The 6,000-nt window shown below is 40.9% G+C and overlaps 1 pseudogene; it reads right to left on the bottom strand.

Annotated features, from left to right (window-relative positions):
* Positions 1–611, bottom strand: part of LOC102169254 — a 179,628-nt pseudogene extending 179,017 nt beyond the window's left edge.

Consider the following 6,000-nt stretch of genomic DNA (forward strand, 5'->3'; position numbering starts at 1 on the left):
ACAAAGGTCCATATGGACCTTTCTCCAATAGTCACATGAGGTACAATATAAATTGGGATTCCAATTCACTCGTATTCTGAGCTCTTTTGGACCTGTATGGATTGAAAGCAAGTGCAGATTACCCATCCAGTCTTTGTACATTTATCTCCTATGAAACAGGAAAATATAAGCTTGACAACGCCTTGATCCATCATCTGGTACATGGCTTGGTGTGAAAATCAACAAGTGAAGGCCAAAGAGTTACATGAGGATGGAAATAATACCAGCCTGCAACTCTCATCGGGTGACCTGTTAGTTGAGCCAATCTCTCTGCCTCTGTTGAGGCCACAGACAACTATTTGGAGAAATTTCCACTCTATCCTTCCTCTTATCAGAACATTGCAAGATGATGACAAAATGAACGTGAACACTTCTGTTGATGTCAACTTTTCAGCAACAGTACAGATTTCAGTTCCAGTATATGTAAATTAGGAGTCACTACTTAAATCACCATTCAACACCCCTATGCACAACCCCACCACCTCCTCCTTCTCTGTGCTGACATGTGATTGAGACATACTAGGAAAGCACCCAGATGAAGCTCTCACTGCCTGCACCACCGGCACTGCCATCTTGACCCAGTCCAACTCACATCCGCCTCCCACCAGCTTGGGCAGACCAACCAGCTGCTCAGGCGTGTGGGTTGAATCCAAATATTCTTTGCTTAAATCCGCAGAACTAAGTGTCTAAGAAAGACAAAAACTTTTGTTCTGAATGATCATGTATTTTTCAATGTTTTTTACTAAGTTATTAGTCATTCCAATTCAAATATATTAATTTCACAGATTTCATCCAGGAAAAATGCTATTCATTACCTCTCAATAATTTTTTACTAATGCTGCATTTTTCAGTATTGCAAAAAGATTGCAATACCATACACGAAGTTTTTGTTCAGAATAATTCATGTTTTTAAAATTGTTAGATTAATTTATTAATTGATAATCAGAAAATTATTTTCTTATAAACTTTTATATCAATCCCAGTGAAAACAGTTTTTCCTTATTTAGAGACTACCAGAACTTATTTAAAATGGCAAAAAAAGTTAGTAAATGTACATTTGCTATTGTACGGTCTACTAGTTATATTTCTAAAAACCCCCTTTTCAATATCTTTACATCATTGATATCTGGAAAAATAATCAGGGTTATAAAAATCCAAGCCTGATTATCTGTGTTCTCAGATTCTTCAAACTTTGTTCTCAATTATATGAAGAGCACAATGCAGCATTATAGCACTTGAGGCTTAATATCATTTCATTTAATTCTGTAGCTTCAAATACCTAATGATCATGAAAAATTATAATATTATGATGTGATTTATAAAACTAACATTTTCACTCTTCTATTTGACTTTGTTTGAAGCAACAAATAACAAAATACTGATATCTTAATAGTTCTTAACGGTAACTTAAAATCTAAGACTGATGGTGACTTGTAGGGTACACACCAGTTCAGCATAATGGCTGCCCTCAATTCTTACACGTCAGTTAACATATTATTGACCTATGCCCAACGTGTATTATTTTGAATATCACCCCTGAATATACCTGTCCTTCCTCTAAGCTTAACTGGGCACAGTTTAGACAGACAAACAGAAAGACAAACAAGCTTAAACGATTAAGTCTGACAACCAAAATGCATTAAAAATTCATAGATAATTAATGAGAATCTACTGTACAAAACAGGGAACTCTACACAATGCTCTGTGGTGACCTAATGGGAAGGAAGTTCAAAAAAGAGGGGATATATGTGTACATATGGCTGAATTACTTTGCTTTATGGATTTTCCAGGGGTCATGTATCGATGTGAGAGTTGGACTGAGCACCGAAGAATTGATGCTTTTGAACTGTGGTGTTGGAGAAGACTCTAGAGAGTCCCTGGGACTGCAAGGAGATCCAACCAGTCCATTCTGAAGGAGATCAGCCCTGGGATATCTTTGGAAAGAATGATACTAAAGCTGAAATTCCAGTACTTTGGCCACCTCATGCGAAGAGTTGACTCATTGGAAAAGACTCTGATGCTGGGAGGGATTGGGGGCAGGAGGAGAAGGGGACGACAGAGGATGAGATGGCTGGATGGCATTACTGACTCAATGGACGTGAGTCTGAGTGAACTCTGAGAGTTGGTGATGGACAGGGAGGCCTGGTGTGCTGCAATTCATGGGGTCGCAAAGAGTCAGACACGACTGAGCAACTGAACTGACGGAACTGAGAGTGGAAACTAACACAACACTGTAAAGCAACTATGTGTGTTAGTAGTTCAGTCGAATCTGTCTCTTTGCAATGGAATTCACCGGGTAAGAATACTAGGGTGGATAGCCATTTCCTTCTCCAGGGGATCTTCCCAAACCAGGGATCAAACCAGGGTGTCCTGCATCACAGGTGGATTCTTAACCATCTAACCAACCAGGGAGCCCAAAGCAACTATAACCAATGAATTTTTTTTTTATTCATCTTAACTGCAATCTGAAAGTTGAGCTTTAAGCCAACTTTTTCACTCTCCTCTTTCACTTTCATCAAGAGGCTTTTTAGTTCCTCTTCACTTTCTGCCATAAGGGTGGTGTCATCTGCATGTCTGAGTTTATTAATATTTCTCCCAGCAATCTTGATTCCAGCTTGTGCTTCTTCCAGTCCAGCGTTTCTCATGATGTACTCTGCATATAAGTTAAATAAACAGGGTGACAATATACAGCCTTGACTTACTCCTTTTCCTATTTGGAATCAGTCTGTTGTTCCATGTCTAGTTCTAACTGTTGCTTCCGGACCTACATACAGGTTTTTCAAGAGGCAGGTCAGGTGGTCTGGTATTCCCATCTCTTTCAGAATTCTCCACAGTTTATTGTGATCCACACAGTCAAAGGCCTTGGCATAGTCCATAAAGCAGAAGTAGATGTGTTTCTGGAACTCTTTTGCTTTTTCCATGATCCAGCGGATGTTGGCAATGTGATCTCTGGTTCCTCTGCCTTTTCAAAAACCAGCTTGAACATCTGGAAGTTCACGGTTCACAGAATGCTGAAGCTTGGCTTGGAGAATTTTGAGCATTACTTTACTGGCGTGTGAGATGAGTGCAATTGTGCAGTAGTTTGAGCATTCTTTGGCATTGCCTTTCTTTGGAATTGGAATGAAAACTGACCTTTTCCAGTCCTGTGGCCACTGCTGAGTTTTCCAAATTTGCTGGCATATTGAGTGCAGCACTTTCACAGCATCATCTTTCAGCATTTGAAATAGCTCAACTGGAATTCCATCACCTCCACTAGTTTTGTTCGTAGTGATGCTTTCTAAGGCCCACTTGACTTCACATTCTAGGATGTCTGGTTCTAGGTGAGTGATCATACCATCATGATTATCTTGGTCATGAAGATCTTTTTTGTACAGTTCTTCTGTGTATTCTTGCCACCTCTTCTTAATATCTTCTGCTTCTGTTAGGTCCATACCATTTCTGTCTTTTATTGAGCCTATCTTTGCATGAAATGTTCCCTTGGTATCTCTAATTTTCTTGAAGAGATCTCTAGCCTTTCCCATTCTGTTGTTTTCCTCTATTTCTTTGCATTGATCGCTAAGGAAGGCTTTCTTATATCTCCTTGCTATTCTTCAGAAGTCTGCATTCAGATGTTTATATCTTTCCTTTTCTCCTTTGCTTTTCACTTCTCCTTTTCAAAGCTATTTGTAAGGCCTTCCTAGACAGCCACTTTGCTTTTTTGCATTTCTTTTTCACGGGGATGGTCTTGATCCCTGTCTCCTGTACAGTATGGGAAATAGATGGGGAAACAGTAGAAACAGTGTCAGCTTTTATTATTTTGGGCTCCAAAATCACTGCACATGGTGACTGCAGCCATGAAATTAAAAAACGCTTACTCCTTGGAAGAAAAGTTATGACCAACCTAGATAGCATATTCAAAAGTAGAGACATTACTTTTCCAACAAAGGTTTGTCTATTCAAGGTTATGCTTTTTCCAGTGGTCATGTATGGATGCGAGAGTTGGACTGTGAAGAAAGCTAAGTGCCAAAGAATTGATGCTTTTGAACTGTGGTGTTGGAGAAGACTCTTGAGTCCTTTAGAATGCAAGGAGATCCAACCAGTCCATTCTGAAGGAGATCAGCCCTGAGATTTCTTTGGAAGGAATGATGCTAACGCTGAAACTCCAGTACTTTGGCCACCTCATGCAAAGACTCATTAGAAAAGACTCTAATGCTGGGAGGGATTGGAGGCAAGAGGAGAAGGGGACGACAGAGGATGAGATGGCTGGATGGCATCACTAACTCGATGGACATGAGTTTGAGTGAACTCTGGGAGCTGGTGATGGACAGGGAGGCCTGGCATGCTGCAGTTCATGGGGTCTCAAAGAGTTGGACACGACTGAGCGACTGAACTGAACTGAACTGAACTGAACTGCAGTGTACAGCAGAACTACTAGTCATCTAGCTCTCAAAGTATTTATTCTTAAGACAAGCTGCTCCCACTTCGTTATGTTGCTGTCTCCCTAACTTTCTGGCCATGCATATATTCTCACTCTTCCCTATCCATGCATGTATTCTCAATCCACTCCTGTCCACTGCATCAACTTGCAGAGACTCTCTCCTTAGCATCCATCAGTGGAGTCTTTTGCAGCTTGGAATTTTTGTCAACATTTCTCCACCCCCTCACCTTCTCCCCCGCCCCACCCCTTGAAAAGATCACTTGGTCACCTGCCTTATTTGCTTTTCGGTAGTGTTCCAGATATAATCATGTCATCTCCTCTTATCTATTATCTAAACCAACAACAAAAGTCAAGGAGGCAAATACAGAGTCTTCCTGAGTGAGGAGGATGAAATTTTTAAATACTTACATAATATTATTATATCTTGCCACCCTCACTCAAGTCTAAATAACTATTTATTTTTTCACAGTAGTTCATACAACTTGTATAAGACCATTAACAGTATATTATTAAATATGTGGCTCTTTTTAAATGGCTCCATTCACCCTTTTCATAATGAAGCTTACTTGCACTTTATTTTTTTTTCCCTTGAGATATCAAATATCAGTTTAGTGGAATTTTTTTTTTCCCTGTCACCATTTGCTTTGCATTTGTTTATGGTTTTTATATGATATCCCTACCTTCTGGCATGAGGCAAGTAGCCTATTCTTTCTTTCCTTCTTCTTTCAGAACATCTTGGGCATTGGAGGATCAGAGGAAGAGGATGAAGTGTAAATGCTTCCTTACTAACTGAATAGTAAACAGCATTCTCCCAACAGGTTTCAGTTTGAATATTACTCATTCCAGGACTGCAGGTGATGATCACCCTGTACAGCAAAGCCAAGTCTCCCATGATGAATAATGATCTCAAATATAACTAAGCAAAAGTGAGAATCATCACTAAGGCAGCATTTCCACTGGTAGAGCACTCCCTGAACACCTGGCCAGAAGGCTGGTTCAGAACTGACTCCAAGGTAGCCCTGTTGTTGAATTATTTCTTAAAATAGCTATTCTACAGAAGGTGTTCCTCAGAGACATCACCAAATGCTGACCCAGTCTGTTCCTGCTTAGCTTAAGCTGACAGGTTCAGCATTTTAATTGCACTACCTTCAGTTCAGTTATGCTGCTCAGTCCTGTCCAACTCTCTGTGACCCCACGGACTGCAGCACGCCAGGCTTCCCTGTCCATCACCAACTCCCGGAGTTTACTCAAACTCGTGTGCATTGAATCAGTGATACCATCCAACCGTCTCATCCTCTGTCATCCCCTTCTCTTCGTGCCTTCGGTCCTTCTACCTTCAGTTCAGTTCAGTTCAGTCGCTCAGTCGTGTCCGACTCTTTCCGACCCCATGAATCGCAGCACGCCAGGCCTCCCTGTCCATCACCAACTCCCGGAGTTCACTCAGATTCACGTTCATCGAGTCAATGATGCCATCCAGCCATCTCATCCTCGGTCGTCCCCTTCTCCTCCTGCCCCCAATCCCTCCCAGCATCAGAGTCATTTTC

This window comes from Capra hircus, chromosome 4 (genome assembly GCF_001704415.2).
Source record: "Capra hircus breed San Clemente chromosome 4, ASM170441v1, whole genome shotgun sequence".
NCBI classification, from domain to species: Eukaryota; Metazoa; Chordata; class Mammalia; order Artiodactyla; family Bovidae; genus Capra; species Capra hircus.